This window comes from Hylobates moloch, unplaced genomic scaffold (assembly GCF_009828535.3).
Source record: "Hylobates moloch isolate HMO894 unplaced genomic scaffold, HMol_V3 SCAFFOLD_19, whole genome shotgun sequence".
Lineage (NCBI taxonomy): Eukaryota > Metazoa > Chordata > Mammalia > Primates > Hylobatidae > Hylobates > Hylobates moloch.
In genome coordinates, this window is record NW_026652294.1 from 46,653,761 (window position 1) to 46,671,442 (window position 17,682).

The 17,682-nt window shown below is 44.9% G+C and overlaps 1 long non-coding RNA gene across 2 annotated transcripts; it reads right to left on the minus strand.

Moving 5' to 3' along the window:
* Positions 1-2,450: 2,450 nt before the first annotated feature.
* On the minus strand, positions 2,451-11,961 carry LOC131382012 (uncharacterized). Of its 2 annotated transcripts, none has more exons than XR_009211156.1 (5): positions 11,786-11,960; positions 10,087-10,191; positions 9,227-9,401; positions 8,606-9,039; positions 2,451-2,842 (listed from the first exon to the last, which is right to left on the minus strand). It is a non-coding gene; the product is annotated as an uncharacterized LOC131382012 (long non-coding RNA). The 2 variants fall into 2 exon arrangements; XR_009211157.1 differs by lacking the exon at positions 2,451-2,842 and adding an exon at positions 7,282-7,408 and having other exon boundaries at positions 11,786-11,961.
* Between the last annotated feature and the right edge of the window lie 5,721 nt (positions 11,962-17,682).

Consider the following 17,682-nt stretch of genomic DNA (forward strand, 5'->3'; position numbering starts at 1 on the left):
CACTCTCAGCTAATTTTTTGTATTTTTAGTAGAGACGTGGTTTCCCCGTGTCAGCCAGGATGGTCTCGATCTCCTGACCTCGTGATCCACCCGCCTCGGCCTCCCAAAGTGCTGGGATTACAGGTGTGAGCCACCGCGCCTGGCCGGGTTTTCTTTTTTTTAAGCATCTAAAATAAAATGACATCCCATTGTCTTCAGCTATCATCAGAGTTTCTACTAAAAGGTCTATTGTGAATTGTGATTCCCATTGTTTTCTCTCTATCTGCTTGTCAGATTTTCTCTTTGCTGTTAGCTGTCATAGGTTTTACTGCAATGTGCCTGGGTATGCAGGGGTTTTCTTTGCTTTTGAATCATACTTGGGGTTTGTAGAGCTTTTTGAGACTGTGTTATGATGTCTTTCATCAGTGTGGGGAAATTCTCACCCAGGTTTCTTCAAATACTGCTTTACCTCGTTTTCTCTCTAATTCTAGGTTTCCAGTTATAGATAGCTTAGGACTCTTCACCATGTTCCAGATGGCTCTTATGGTTTTCTGTGTCTCCCATTCTTCTCTATCTATCTGCGTCAACCTGGATACTTTCCACTTACCTGTATTTCTGTTATTATCCTGTTTTTAATCTATTAAAACCATATTTTGAATTACTCATTTTACTCAGATGTTTTATTTCTGGAATCTTAGTCTTCTTTTTATATGGATTCTATTTATTTGCTAAAATTCTTCATTCTTTTTTCTCTTTTGAATATATTATTTATTTTAAATAATATTTATTTAAAAATCCTTGGGTGTTAACTGCAATAGATGAATTGTTTCTGGGTCTGTTGCTATCTGCCAATTGATTCTTTTCCCCTGCATGACTTCTAATATTTCATTTGATGGCAAATATTATACTTGAAAAAATTATAGATATTCCTGACTTATCTTCCTCTAAATAGAGCTAAGTCTTATTTTAGCAGACAATTAGAATACCAGTAGATCACGCTGATCGACTACAGATGGTCCCCAACTAATGATGGTTTGACTCACAATTTTTTGACTTTACGATGGTTTATTGGGGTACTAAATGTATTTTTGACTTATTTTTGACTTAAGGCGGGTTTATTGGAATGTAACTGCATCGTAAGTCAAGGGACATCTGTGCCTTTATATGGTTGTGTTCCTGTAAGCAGCATCTACAGCCTGGGAACCCAGGAGTGGGAACAGGACAGTCCTTGCCCACCATCACTCCCAGCCACCCAGCTGAGGGTTATGTGCTTCCCTATCCCACGAACCTCCATTCTGTAGGTTTAGAGGTCGAAACAATTCCCTTGGGAAACACATCAAGAGTTCTTTTGAGCTGTAAACTACAACTGCTGCCAAGGAGCTAGCCAGCAAGCAGAGGAGTCACCATCCCGACAGGGGTATTTGATCCTGATTATTAGAAGGAAGTAGGGCGATTAACACACAGTGTTAATCACAGTGGGGGAAGGGAGAAATATGTTTGGCACCCAGGTAATGCACTTTAATACTGGAAAGCTCCCTGTACTACCTTGCCCCATTTTCATAGTAAATAGATAAGTGCAGCAGCCATAGCCTGAGAGGCACATGGTGACCAGGGGCTCAGGGATGAATGTCTGGATCATGCCACTGGGAAGCCACCAAGACGAGCAGAGGTGCCAGCGGAGGTTGAGGGGCACCTGGAATGGATAGCAGAGGAGAGCAGCAATTACTGTCAGCTACAGGGTTAAGACTAGCTGCAGTGGGGACGGAGGCTGCAGTCCATCCCTTGGCCTCTTACAAGTTTCTTCCTGGAAAAAGAGACCCACCAGGATCCTAGAGTTGTTTCCCCAAAACTTATATGAAGAAGTGAATCCAAGTGGTGGAAGGTGTGGCCTGCAGTGGCTGTCAGGTGGTGCCACCCACGACCCCCTTTCAGAACTGAGGAATTTGTTCTCCAGCTGCTGGGAGTACGGCTTGCAGACAGCCCTCAGCTGAAGAGCATCCTGTCACCCTGGAACACACATTGTTCCTGGGACAGCCACAGCCAATGACTAGTTGACATAGGGGCAAAGTTCTGGCCCTTCCACTCAAAGTTGGGGTAATTTTGAAGGGCTGCCTCAGTTCTGCAGCTCTTCCTGGGGTCAACTGGCACCCTTACTGAGACTGCATAGCAGCCTAACTTCTCCCTCTACCCAATCCCACTTTCCTCTCTTCTATTCTGCAGGTTGTGATATGAAAGCCTCCATACAAATCTCCATCTCACAACTTTCTGGGGAACCCAACCTGAGTGTCCTTCTCCAACTGTCATACCTCAAAAATCTAGACTTTATTTATGGAACCAAGAGCTAAAATTGCTTCTAATTTTTCACTATTATAAATACCATTTTGATAACCCTGCAGGAAAGTCTTTGCAAACAACCTTAATTGTTTCCATGGGATCATAAAAAAATGGAATTTCTTAGGCAAAGTAACACATATTGATAAGGCTTTTTAATTCACATGCCCAAAGCTTCCAAAGCTTTGCACACTCACCAGCTGCATGTGGGAGCGCCTCCTGCTCCTGCATCTGTTGCCTGCCTTGGGCAATCACATCCTTGCAATTTTGACATTTCCTTCTCTATATTTGAGAATTTTTGCATCCCATAGAAATCAGAGAAGGAGGCTTTTTCGATTGGCTCCTTTAACTTACTAATAGGCATTTAGGGTCTCTCCATGTGTTTCCATGTCTTTGTGATAACTCATTTTCTTCTTAGTACTGAATACCATGCCATCATTTCTTTCAGTATCTCCTCCTGAAGGATCTTGCTCAATCACTTACTGGCTCTCCCACGTCTTCAATATTATCTCCAGGGATTCTCTTCTGCAGCCTAGAAACATGTACAAATCTCTCTAGGGTAAAGAATCCCTGTCTTAGTTCATTTGTGCTGCTATAATAAAATACCTGAATAATTTATTTTAAAAAGAGGAATTTATTTCTCTCAGATCTGGAGCCTGGTAAGCCCTAGATCAAGGCGCTGGCAGATTTGGTGCCTGTTGAAGGCTTGGTCTCTGCTTCAAGATGACGCCTTGTTGCTGCGTCCTCACATGGAGGAAGAGATGGAAGGGCAAAAGGGCCAGGCAGCTCTCTGAAGCCTCTATTATAAGGGCATTAATCCTATCCATCAGGGCGAGTCCTCATGGCCTAATCACCTCCCAAAAGTCCCACCTCTTAGTACCATCACTGTAGGATTTAAGTTACAACATATGAATTTTGGAGGAACACATGCATTCAAACCATAGCAATCCCTTTTTACTCTAGCTCAAGCTGCCATTTTTTTTTCTTACTATCTTTTTGTCATGTCCATGTCAGAATCCCTGGAAGTATGAATAAGGGTTCTACAGACAAGGGGTGTGTGTGTGTGTGTGTGTGTGTGTGTGTGTGTGTGTGTGTGTGTGTGTGTGTGTGTGTGTGTGTGTGTGTGTGTGTGTGTGTGTGTGTGTTCCTGCTTTCTGTTCACTTGAGTGAGGGTCAAATCCCTTCTCAGATCAATTAGCCGGAGAATAGGTTGCAGGCCCAGCTCTGATCCCTGTCTCCAGTGTCAAGGAGGCTTTCCCCTAGGTTAAGTCAGTTCTATTGCAGTGGTATTTACCCACCCCACCCCTGGTGGTTCCCTTGATGTTGCGAACCAGTGAAATACAGTGAACAACAACCATTAAATCAGAACCAAACATCAGGGATGGCACACTTCAGCATGAGTTGTAATTTGAATGTTTTCAATGGATCATGCCTCCCTAGCTAGGACAGAAAACAACACCTTCTTATTAATTCAAATCCCTTATAATTAACCTTTTAATTTAATGCCAAAGAAAAGCTTGGAAATCCTTTAGATTCTTCCACCTTTCAAGAATTTTACATTCAAAATATTTTTGTAGGAATTAGGTCTATGCGCATTTATGCAGCCAACAGACACATGAAAAAATGCTCATCATTACTGGCCATCAGAGAAATGCAAATCAAAACCACAGTGAGATACCATCTCACACCAGTTAGAATGGCGATCATTAAAAGTCAGGAAACAACAGGTGCTGGAGAGGATGTGGAGAAGTAGGAACACTTTTACACTGTTGGTGGGACTGTAAACTAGTTTAACCATTGTGGAAGACAGTGTGGCACTTCCTCAAGGATCTAGAACTAGAAATACCATTTGACCCAGCCATCCCATGACTGGGTATATACCCAAAGGATTACAAATCATGCTGTTATAAAGACACATGCACACGTATGTTTATTGAGGCACTATTCACAATAGCAAAGACTTGGAACCAACCCAAATGTCCATCAATGATATACTGGATTAAGAAAATGTGGCACATATACAACATGGAATATTATGCAGCCATAAAAAAGGATGAGTTCATGTCCTTTGTAGGGATATGGATGAAGTTGGAAACCATCATTCTGAGCAAACTATCGCAAGGACAGAAAACCAAACACCACATGTTCTCACTCGTAGGTGGGAATTGAATGATGAGAACACTCGGACACAGGGTGGGGAACACCACACACCGGGGCCTGTCATGGGGTGGGGGGAGCGAGGAGAGATAGCATTAGGAGATATACCTAATGTAAATGACGAGTTAATGGGTGCAGCACACCGACATGGCACATGTATACATATGTAACAAACCTGCACATTGTGCATATGTACCCTAGAACTTAAAGTATAATAAAAAAAAAAAAGAAAGAAATTAGGTCTATGAGAACTTTTTTTTCAAACAGAGTCTCACTCTGTCTCTCAAGGTGGAGTGCAGTGGCGCAATCTTGGCTCACTGCAACCTCTGCCTCCTGGGTTCAAAAGATTCTCCTGCCTAAGCCTCCCGAGTAGCTGGGATTACAGGCGCCTGCCACCACACCCAGCTAATTTTTGTATTTTTAGTAAAGACAAGGTTTCACCGTGCTGGCCAAGCTGGTCTCAAACTCCTGACCTCAAGTGACCCACCCGCCTCGGCCTCCCAAAGTCCTGGGGTTACAGGCATGAGCTACCGCGTCCAGCCAGTCTATGCAAACTTTTTGTATTTTAAAATGTTAATAATGTCCTTCAAGTTTATGTGTACTGATAAAATTCTCTCATATATTCATAAATCCGATTTTAAAAGGTCTACTTGTCAGATAATATTTTACCATTATTATCTCCTTTTTACTATAAAAGCTGATTTTCAGCAACTAGTTTTAATCCTCAGTTCATCTTATTTCAGATGAAATTTTAATAGGTTTGTTTTGCGTAGTGTTATCCTCGAAGGAAGTCTGAAAATGTTTTGATGTGTTGAAGGATTGAGCAAATGGGTAATCTGATGTTGTTAGGAGGCAGAGATCTCACTGAGAAGAAAGTATATTTAAATATGAAATGAATGAAGGCAAGAACCCTAGAGTGCAAAAAAATCTGGAAGTATTTGTTTGAACTCATGATTTCTTAAAGCGGTATATGTATATGTATGTGCATGTACCTGAGCACATTTATACAAATCTAAACAAATGTATAGTGTGCATGTACATGTGTACATTTATACAAATCATCTTTACATATGCATATGTATATTTGTGCATATGTGTATATACATATACATGTGTATATTTGCCAGCTCTGTCCACAGTAAGAGAAAACAGTCAAAGGCACAGTAGTAGCGATAAAGCACACCTAGTGACCAGATAATGGTGTCTAATAGTAGTCAAGGCTCTTAGACCAAGGTGCCAGGAGGGTTGCTTTCTGGTGAAGCCTCTCTTCCTAGTCTGTAGAGACCCACCTCCTCTCTCTGTCCTCGCATGGTTTTGCCCCTGTGTGCATGTGGAAGGAGAGAGAGAGCTCTGTGTGGTGTCTCTTTCTCTTCTGACAAGGACACCAGTCCAGTTGGATTAGGGCCACTCTACCCTTGTGACATCATTCAACCGTAATGACTTCCTTAAAGGCCCTGTCTCCAAATATCATCACACCGAGGATTAGGGCTTCAACATATGAAATCTGGGGAAACACAAGTCAGTTCATAACATGGAGTGTGGCTAATTTCAGCGCTAGATCACAGTAGTTCCAGATAACCCTGGAACATTTTCTTCAGAGAGAAAGAAACAATTTTAAGACAAATTTTGGTATGTCACAAGGAAGCCAACTAGCTTAAATGGGTGCCTAGTAGCGACAGCTAGGACAGTTTGAACACAAAATGATTAAATACTGATTATCAGACAATAAATAGATAGATGAATAGATAAGAGATGTGTGGTAACTGTTACTTAGAGAAATATACAAGGGCAACTCAAAACGATGCAGAGATTACTAGTGTTGGAAAATTATCATTTTGCCATCATCATAGTGAAGATAAATCAGGCAAGAATCATTCATAAATGTAAAACATTAGGGAACTAGGGGAAGCTTTTTCTGAGGAGAAGGGTATTTGTATTGTCTTAAAGTTTCTCCCCTTACACTCCTTATTAGTTTCAAGAGAAAAGACCTAATGATATGTTATAGATATGGGATGAAACCTTCACTTGGCAATCAAAATTATTACTACCAAGAGGGTATTTTTTTTTTTTTTTTTTTTTTTGAGACGGAGTTTCACTCTTGTTGCCCAGGCTGGAGTGCAATGGCGGGATTTCGGCTCACTGCAACCTCTGCCTCCTGGGTTCAAGCAATTATCCTGCCTCAGCCTCCCAAGTAGCTGGAATTACAGGCATGTGCCACCACACCCAGCTAATTTTGTATTTTTAGTAGAGACAAGGTTTCTCCATGTTGGTCAGGCTGGTCTCAAACTCCCAACCTCAGGTGATCTGCCTGCCTTGGCCTCCCAAAGGGCTGGGATTACAGGCGTGAACCACTGTGCCTGGCCTATTTTTAAACCAGTTACCACAAAGGACAGATGGACATTGTTTGCCTCTAGTTGTGAAATGCTGAAAAAGACACAGGACCACTCACATAATCTTTTGACTGACAACAAGTAAATTGAATCTAATTATGAGCAAACACAAGATGAAGCTAAACCATTTAATATTCTTTTAAAAATGGTGTAGGGATGTGTTTTGTTTTCTTAAAATATGTCAATGTCATAATCAGCACAGAAAAGTTGTAAAAATATTCCAGACTAGAGAAAATAAAAGATATTTGGTAACTAAATGTAGATTAGATCCTGTACTGTAGGGAGAAAAAAGAGACATTTTTGCCCTTTGACAAAATTACATTTTAGACAGTAGGATATACAAACTATTTTATGAAATTCAAATATATGGTAGTTGTGATTAATTTTAGGTGTCAACTCAACTGAATCAAGGAATACCTAGAGAGCTGGTTGAGCATTGCTTCTAGTGTGCGCATGAGGCGGTTTCCAGAGGCGAGTGCCATGTGAGTGAGTGGACTGAGTGGGGAGGGTCTGCCCTCAATGTAGGAAGGCAACATCCAATGGCTTGGGGCCTGGATAAAACAAAAAAGAGAGAAAATGGTTTGGGATACTCTGTCTCCTGCGCCTGGACATTAGAACTTCAAGCTCCCTAGCCTTGGGACTCTAGGACTTACACCAACAGCCTCCTGGGTTCTCAGAACTTTAACTTCGGGCTAAGAATTACACCATCAGTTTCCCTGGTTCTGAGGTTTTTGGCCTTGAACTGAACCATGCTTCTGGCATCCCAGGGGCTCCAGCTTGCAGACAGCCTGTAGTGGGACTTCTCAGCCTCCATAATCACGTGAGCCAATTCCCCTAATAAATCCCCTTTCATGTATCTATATCTACACCTATATCTGTATCTATCTATCCTATGAGTTCTGTCTCTCTGCAAGACCCTAATATAGTAGCTGATAATTGTAAGGTGGTTATGTAGGAGGATATCTCCATTGTTAGTAAAAACACACTGAAGTGTTTAGAGATAAATAGCCTCAAATCATTGGGAGAAAATATATCATGTGCATATATATGTTTGTGTGTGTGTGTTTGTGTACAGAGAGAAAAAAGAGAAAGAGGAAAAGAGACCTTAAGTGTGCACAAATAATAAATCAGTCTAGGTGAATCTGGTTATAGCGTATATTAGTGTCCATTTTAATATTCTTTTGCTTGAAAACTTTGCATTGCAGAATATCCTATTGTTAATGCATCCTTAGGTGCTGTCATCTTAAACTTTCTTTGTATTTTTCTCTTGAGGTACTTTCAGTCTTATTCTCAAAGAAAGTTAAAAATGAAAACACAAATGGATACCAAGGAATGCATTAACAGTTATGGGCACATGGCCTTATGGAGGAAATGAGACAAGAATTTTGATGAACATTAGAGCACCTAAATAATGGCCAGCAAACACCATAGGTAAAAATTTTGAGTCCCTAAATTCACAAAAACAAAACAAGGAAAATCTTTCAAAAACCCTCTCTAACCCCATACATGATCTGTGTGTGCTCAGCACAACACACCTTGCTTCTGTCTCCCACCCTCCAGAGGCAGAAGCTGGAGCTCACAGAGAAGTGCCTTGTCGCTGGGCACACACTTCTGTCCAGCCCAGCGCCGGATCATTGTACTTCACCGCCCTTCCCCTAGTTGCCTCTAAATGGGGCACACTGCTGAGTCTCAGTGCTCCCTTGGCCTTCCTTCTCACTCCCCTCCCCCAAGTCCAGGAACACCCTCACCTTGACCTTGACCACCAGGGATGCAGTGTGGAAGCACTTGGATCCCAAGCAGGGAGCCACGGAGGCTGGGCTCACGGCTGAGCTTGCTCTGGTCCAGGCAGGCGCTGCCTCCAGAGCACCTGGATGATGGTTTCAACAAAGTCAGCGTGATTCTTCCGTGGAGACAGAGAGAGGCAGTCAGCCAGAGAGATGGGAGGCTCTCAATCGGCCGCCATACTCCTGAGGCTCAAAGAGGAGATGGGACAGTTACCAAGTCCCCAGAGCAACTCTGGTCCTCAGCTCGCTACCACACTCCTCCATTCTCCACGACGATGCTCAGCAAGGATCAGGCGCTGCTGGGTGCTCTTTTGGAAAGGTCTGAACTGCTCTGATTGCCCTGGGACTCGCCAAAGATGGGTCCAGGCCCTCAGAAACTGGGGGTCAGGAGAAGGCACCTGTAATTGGAGAACCGAGACTCCTCCCTTGACTGGCCTCATAGCAAGGGCGGCAGAAGACCAACTTCTAATGAGAAGCACCCGGAACCCGGGGTTGGGGGCAGAACCTAGGGTGGGAGGACTTGAGGACGCCCATAGGATCACACTGCCCACCCTTCCCCACCTGGGCCCTCAGGAAGTGCCTTACAAAGAGGTGATTCAGCATCTCATGGCAGTAGTCGTTGCATAGTTGTGCCAAGCTGTTGGTGGCAAAGGTGGTAAAGCCGTGGGCGTGGAGCAGGCCTGGCAAGATCAGGAAGCCAAAGCACAACCGTAGGGGGCTCGCAGAAGAGGTTTCCCCAAAGCCCAGAGTGATAACATTCCTGCCAAATCCAATAAATAGCAGCCTGCGGTCCTCGCATGACCCCGTGAGCCAGAAGAAACCGAAACCCCCAGACGCCTGGGGGTGAACATGACGCTGGGTGGAGCGCAGAGCAAGGCCGCCCCCCTGCAACACACCCGGTGGGCCCTGTCCTGCTTCCTGCGCTCTTTGTGAGTCCACACAAGCAGAAAGGCCAAATGAGAGGAGAGGGGCAGCCCAGGGCACAAATTCTACTGTAGAGGGGGAAAGCCTGCAGCACAGATGGTGGACACTCTCTTTTGGGAGGGGACAGCACTCCTTGGATGCAGGAAGAGTCCCTCCCACAGACAGGCACTTTGGGAAAGGGTGGGGGCAGGCCTTCGAGGGTTTTACACAGAATTAGTTCACCAGAATCCTCCCACCCCGCCTGGGAGGTCAGAAGTCAAGGCTCTCCCCAACACAGTCAGGATCAAGTGGATCCCGAGTCGAGTCCCTGATAACAGTAGTGACTTCCTCCACTCTGCCACCACCCTCACCCCAGGTAGATGAGTCACTGCACAGCATGACAGCCCCCATAAAAGGGGCTCCTCCTCAAAACGTTCCTTTCTTGAAAAGTACTGATCTGCACGTTTTTATGAATCAATAAATGCACTTGCTTTGTACCAAGGGGCTTTAAGACATCACTAGATATTAAGAAAAGAACCTACTAAGATGGTGATCTGATGGTTCCTGAGGTCTACATGCCTGATATTCAGAAACTCAGCGACGGTTGTGATCTTCAGCCTTTATTTATGAGCTCATCTTGCAGTGACCTGCAGGCAAAGGGGGAAAATCCTTTGTTGCCCTGAAATCAGTTTCCAGGCATCAAGGACCTGCCCTCTTGATGAAGCGAGGTCAGTCAGCCCAGCCCCAGGGCTGTCTCCAACTCAGAGTCTCACCCCTTTTATCTTTTATCCTCTGTCCCTTTGGACTCTGTCCAAATGTGTGCCTGGGTTCCCCCAGCCACACACGCTGGCCCATGATGTCAGAGCATTCTGGGTGCTTAGTAGTTTGGCTGTCTTAGTCTGTTTTCTGTTGCTTGTAACAGAATACCTGAAACTGGGTAATTTATAAACAAAAGGCTTTTGTTTCTTACAATTATGGAGTCTGAAAAGGCCAAGGCCAAGGGGCTGCTGGTGGGGACGTCTTGCTGGTGGGGACTCTGCAGCATCCTGATACAGCACAGGGCATCATGTGGCAAGGGGGCCGATGGTGCCAGCTCAGGTCTCTCTTCCTCCTCATAAAGTCACTAATGCCACTCCCATGATAACCCATTAATCCATTAACCCACTAATCCCTTAATTCATGAGCAGAGCCTTCTTGACCCAAATCACCTCTTAAAGACCCACCTCTCAACACTGCCACATTAGGGATTAAATTTCAACATGAGTGTTAAGTCTCTTGAAGGTGCTGAAACCTCATGGGAGAAACCCCTGATGGGTTTGATACTGGTTTAATGCCTGCCAAGATGCCTGGCCTAAATACCCATGGCTGCAGAGGGGAGGAGCCCAGGTCCCTCTTTAGAAAGCTGGGGAGGGCCAAGCGCAGTGGCTCACACCTGTAATCCTAGCACTTTGGGAGGTAAAGGTGGGTGGATCACGAGGCCAGGGGTTTGAGACCAGCCTGACCAACATGGTGAAACCCTGTCTCTACTAAAAAAAACAAAAATTAGCTGGGTGTTGTGGCACGCGCCTGTAATCCCAGCTACTCAGGAGGCTGAGGCAGGAGAATTGCTTGAACCTGGGAGGCGGAGGTTGCAGTGAGCCAAGATCGCGCCACTGCACTCCAGCCTGGGAGACAGAGCAAGACTCTGTCTCAAAAAAAAAAAAAAAGAAATTTCTGTGCAACTCATCAATATGGGATAATATTTTGAAACAAGTGGAAAATTAAATAAGCTTTCCAACAAAAAATTCTGACAAAAAAAGAACACCTGCATTGCCTTTGCTTACAACAAAGAAAAACAAAAATAAAAGTTTTTTTCTCTTGCAAAACATAATTTGCAAGTATGTTTAAAGACAAACTTTTACAAGACAAGTGAATGTATTTTCCAATTTTGAAAATGAACAAAAAAGAAATGTAAAGACAGTAATAATGTATAATCCGGGATGTTACGAGGAGATTACAGACATCCTAGTTTCACCATTGGATTGGAGATAGACACATTTTTCTTTCTTTTTTGTAGTGACGGGGTCTCGTTGTGTTGCCCAGGCTTGTCTGGAACTCCTGGACTCAAGCGATCGTCCTCGGCTTCCCCAGGTGCAGGGGTCCCAGGCGTCAGCCCGCGCCCCGCCAGCGATAGACAAAATCAAACTGAACCTCCTCAGATGCTGAATATTCCGAAGGGGAAAGTTCGCTCAATGAACACACCTGATTTACAAAACTCAGCCACTGGCTCTGTACCATCTGTAACAACTTAAGCAATCGGTTAGAGCTGGCCCCTCCCTCCTCAGCCGTCACGGCTGTTTCCTCACAGAGGACGCGGCCCTGGATCGTCCGAAGCCGAAGCTGTGTGGCGCTTCCCGAATGGGCTCAGAGGGAACGAAGCTGGTGTCGGCTCCCAGGATGGGCGTCAGCAGCTGCAGACGGAACACGCATGCGCCTCACGCAGGGCAGAAAAGGCGGAGTCTGGCGCCCTCCTGCGGCGTCGGGGCGCAGCACAGGCACTTTATCTCTGGGCCACTATCCCCCTATTCTAATCACTCCGGCACCAAAAAAATTAAAAAAATTACTCCTCTCTCCCACTTTTTCTTCCCTCCACCCACATTGCACCTAAGTAACAGACAACTGTGCACAGACCTATGCCCCAGGGCACACTAAAATTATTCAAACTGGCCAGGCGCGGTGGCTCACACCTGTAATCCCAATACTTTGGGAGGCCAAGGCAGGCAGGTCACAAGGTCAGGAGTTCGAGACCAGCCTGGCCAACATGATGAAACCTTGTCTCTACTAAAAATACAAAAATTAGCTGGGCGTGGTGGTGTGTGCCTGTAATCCCAGCTACTGGGGAGGCTGAGGCAGGAGAATGTCTTGAACCAAGGAGGCAGAGGTTGCAGTGAGCTGAGATTGTGCCACTGTACTCCAGCCTGGGTGACAGAGCAAGACTCAGTCTCAAAAAAAAAAAAAAAGATTATTCAAACTAGCCAATTCCGAATCCACTTACCATGCCTCATCATTCCTTCCCATGGAAACCACAATAAATGCTCTTGGCCACAGTTCCCCACTCTCTGCCTCCTGACCAATCCAGTGCTTCTTCATGGGGATCCCCATAGCATGGAATACCCGCTTCTGTTGGGATCTGTATTACAAACTATCTTTTAAATGCCAGTCATCTTCTGATCTATTGGACTTACTATACTTAAATAATAATAACACCTATATTAAAACATGCCCAAACTCACATACACCACTTCCATTTTACTTATGAATTACTGCTAGACTTGCTTGATCTCATGACTTAAAGCATCTGATGGAACCTAGCTCATGATAAACAGGTCTGGTCAAGGTCACATGATGTTCCATGTTCAAGTTCTTTACAAGTGTCATGCTAGGAGCTGATCTTTGAATGGCATATAATTCTGTGCTGAAGATGACAAGACCTCTTCTATAATCCAAGGGGTCTATGTTGTGATTCACACGGTGGGGCTTGCCATAAACTCCACATGGTGTCTTTTGCAGCCCAGATACCTCTACTACTATAACAGCTGCTGGGTCATATGGCCCAGGTGGAAATGCTGCTTGAACTACAGCCTGGACCTGCTGCCCAGCCTTTTCCTGCTCTGTGCCCCACTCAGAGCTGACAGCATTCCATGTCATGATTCTTGCTCAAGTTAGAATGTTCTGCCTTTGAAACCCAAAAGGTCTTACCAAGGATTGTGCTTCCTTGTTAAGAGGTAGGAGTGTAGGCCAGGCATGGTGGCTCACGCCTGTAGTCCCAGGACTTTGGGAGGCTGAGGTGGGCGGATCACAAGGTCAGGAGTTCTAGACCATCCTGGCTAACACAGTGAAACCTCGTCTCTACTAAAAATACAAAAAAATTAGCTGGGCATGGTGGCACACACCTGTAGTGCCAGCTACTCAGGAAGCTGAGACAGGAGAATCGCTTGAACCCGGGAGGCAGAGGTTGCAGTGAGCTGAGATCATGCCATTGCACTCCAGCCTGGGTGACAGAGTGAGACTCCGTCTCAAAAAAAAGAAAAAAAAAAAAGAGGTAGGAATGTGAAATACAATAATCCACCCTCCGTATTGGAGAGCATTGCTGTCATGCCCCTAAAATGTTACTGCTGTAGTAGGCCCCTGAAATTGTGTAGGATCCATCTCCACCCTCTGTAGTGCTTGTCTTTTACCAAGGCCTCCAACTTACCTGCCATGTCTTGCTCACCTGGCAGATGAACACACTTGCCAGAGCAAAGCCTGGATGCCATGTAATTGAGGATGTCTCAGTCTGTTCTAGCAAAATGATTGGAGCAAATTCTTGTTCGATCTTTTATAATAATCCACTGTCATCCTCATAATCCATATGGGTTTGGGAAGGGCCTACTGTTGAATCAAATGGGGATACAATGAGGACTGCCATCTGTACCTTTTAGGTCATTAAGAGAGGCATGAATCTCTGCCATTCCCTCTGGAAGTGACACTTCTTATGTCTTGGCCAAGGAAGGGGTAGGGAAGTAGTTTCAGAGTATTCCACTTAGCCTTTTTGGTAGCTCTTACCCTATAGGCCAAGGAACTAATTTGGTTTGCCAACAATAAGTACATCCATTCCAGTTATACATTCAAGGTCTTTGGAAATTACCACTGAATAGGGCAACGAATCCTGTGGGCCTGCCGTGAGATAGACTTTCATGGACCACCTGGCTCCCACACTTCTCCATTCTAACATAGAGGCCATCATGTTGCCTAAGGTCCTTAAGTATCAATGTCAACTCAGAATCTTTTTTTTTTTTTGAGACGGAGTCTCGCTCTGTCACCCAGGCTGGAGTGCAGTGGCCCAATCTCGGCTCACTACAAGCTCTGCCTCCCGGGTTCACGCCACTCTCCTGCCTCAGCCTCGCAAGTAGCTGGGACTACAGGCGCCCGCCACCACACCTGGTTAATTTTTTTGTTTTTTAAGTAGAGATGGAGTTTCACCATGTTAGCCAGGATGGTCTCGATCTCCTGACCTCGTGATCTGCCTGCCTCGGCCTCTCAAAGTGCTGGGATTACAGGCATGAGCCACCGCGCCCAGCCAACTCAGAAACTTTATCCAGCAGCCTTGAAACTTCTGGGTACTCCCTTTTTCCTGTATACCTGAGTAAATGGCCATAGGTCCCTTTGGGTGGGAGGGGGCTGGGAAAATCATTACCGCATACATTCATGGTGGTGAGATAGGGTCCTGACTTCTGAAGATTTGGCTTCTTCAGTCATGGGTTCTGGGTCTGAAAATGGCAGTGATCATTGCATTTTATTAGCCTCAGTTCTTGATTATCCATCCTTTATTTCACTTGACCATATAAACTGATTACTTCCCTGTTGTTTGCCCATATTTCTTGTCTTTAGAGACACTATGTTCTATTAATCTCCTCAAAAGTTCTCTGAAGATAAAGCGCCTCTTCCCCTTTCCCTCTCCCCATCTTCCACTTTAATCTTATTGCTCATTATGTGAATTGAGCTCACCTTATTTCTGGAGCCATCCCCAGGGAGCCCCAGTCTTGTAGCAAATCCCCTACTGTCAGCCTCAGCCTACAGAGGACAGCTACCACAGAGTTTCTCAGTGATGCTGGTGCCTCTCTCTAGCACATTCTTTATTGCAGCAGATGATCTTCCAGACTTTCCAATGAAACATAGACAGCTGGTAAGTAGAATAGGGAGAGTATACTATTCTAGTATGCCCAGTTCCCTGAGCCTTTTAACTTATTTTACCTTTTGTCAAGCAATTCTGACATTTTCTGCTTAACATGAGCCATGTATTTCTCTAAATTTCTCTAATCCCCATCTCCTAGCATCCTTGCCAGAGTGTTTGAATCCTGTATCACAGGATTGTGCTTTCTTTCTTTTTTCTTTTCTTTTTCTTTTCTTTTTTTTTTTTTTTTTTTTTTTGAGACGGAACCTCGCTCTTGTTGCCCAGGCTGGAGTGCAACAGTGCGATCTCAGCTCACTGCAACCTGCACCTCCCGGGTTCAAGCGATTCTCCTGCCTCAGCCTCCTGAGTCGCTGAGATTACAGTCACCTGCCACCACGCCTGGCTAATTTTTTGTATGTCTAGTAGAGACAGGGTTTCACCATGCTGGCCAGGCTGGTCTCGAACTCCTGACCTCAGGTGAGCCGCCTGCCTCAGCCTCCCAAAGTGCTCGGATTACAGGCATGAGCCACTGTACCTGGCCAGGAATGTGCTCCTTTTCAATAAACTCTCTGGTACTCAAATATATGTTTTACCTTCTTGATCCAGCATCCTCAGGGTCCAGTCTCATACATACTGTCCTGGTTCCCACAGATACATATAAACTAGGGCCTGTAGTAACTTCAGAGGATGGTTCTTTTCCTCTCTTATCATGCCCAGAATTTCCCCTGTTGGGTTTTTTGGTGACTTAATTCTAGTTATTGGTCTAGTGGATGGGGCAGGGAGAGGAAAGGGTAGGTAGATCCTGAGGGGGCGCGGGTTGTATTGCAATGTAGAGGCCTCAGTCTGCATCATCTTCAAGCAAGGCAGAGCCCTAGCTTTAGACTTGGAGGAGTGGGCCACTTTAGCAAGCCCAAGAAATTCAGAGTGATTGGTGTTTGGAGGTGTCTGCTTGCATAAATCAAAATGTTCCCATCCCAAATCTCAGAGTTCTACTCCTTCCCAGCAGGATCCTGACCTTGGCATAGCAAACTTGCTGGGATTTAGAATTCAAACTTAGCTGAAGTTAGGGTCTGATTCTCAGCTGTTTTGCTATCAGGCTTCAAGAAGTCTTCTGATGCTAACATTTTCCCTTAAATTTGTCACTGATCGCCATCATTGTCAATAGCTCCCGGTAATAGCCATTCAATTCCATCATCTCTAGAATTACCACTTCCCCCAATGTTATAAAGATCTGAGATATAGCACCCACCAGTGCATTCTCTTCTGTCAACATTCCACCTCAGTTCAACACCACTGACAATTTTAACAATTACATTGCTACAACCTGACATATGCTATCATTTTCATTACTCTGCCAATCACAAGTCATAGGGCCCTCCCTCATTGTCAGCTAGGTGGCAGGTAACTCAGTTTCAAAATTCCATTTTATGGCTAATGCCTGTAATCCCAGCACTTTGGGAGGCCAAGGCGGGCAGATCACCTGAGGTCAGGAGTTCAAGACCAGCCTGGACAACATGGCAAAACCCAGTGTCTACTAAAAAATACAAAAATTAGCCGGGTGTGGTGGTGGGTGCCTGTAATCCCAGCTACTCGGGAGGCTGAGGCAGAGAGAATTGCCTGAACCCGGGAGGCGAAGGTTTCAATAAGCTGAGATTGCACCACTACACTCCAGCCTGTGCGACAGAGCAAGACCCCACCTCAAAAAGAAAACAATTCCATTTTAGAGTTTGCGTTCTTGGAACAACTGCTGGTATCAACTGGTGTAGGGCAGATTCCCTATAAATAGATTCTGAGATGGAGAATTGCATACAAGGTAATTACTGGGTAGTGTTCTCTAGAAAAAATGCCTGTACAGGAGTGATATAAGGATAACTGGACAGAGTAATAGGTTTAAATGCTGTATGACTGCAACAGAGGCCTCGGTTGGTCTCACAGGAAACTCTTAAGCCAAGATGGCCCTTTATAGAGGCTGCAAGTTGAAGACAGGGGGCCAGATCTTTGAGGCCTGCACTGAGCAGTCTTTGGATATGGACTTCTCCCGGGGAGAAGATGTGACTTGTGAGAGGCAGCCCCCAGCAGTTAGGACAACTCCCAAGGAAGTATTTTGCTGTGAGCCATCAGCAGCTACTCACCCGGCAGCTGCTGGGATGGATGCCTCAACCCTGAAGGAGGATCCTGGCAGCACCACAGTGTGCACTATAGGGTGTATTAAATTTCCAGCTTTGGTTGTTTGTTTATGTTTTCCTCCCTATAGGTATGTCAGCTATTGCTTTGTATATTTTGAGGCCTTATTGTCAGGGACATACTGTATATTTATGATAAATGTATCTTTTCCATCAAGCACTCTTATTTATTCCCTTGTAATCTTCTCAAATTCTAGCTTATCAGATATTAGAATTATTACATGTATCAGTCAGGGTTCAACCAAAAAAGCAGAACCAGTAGA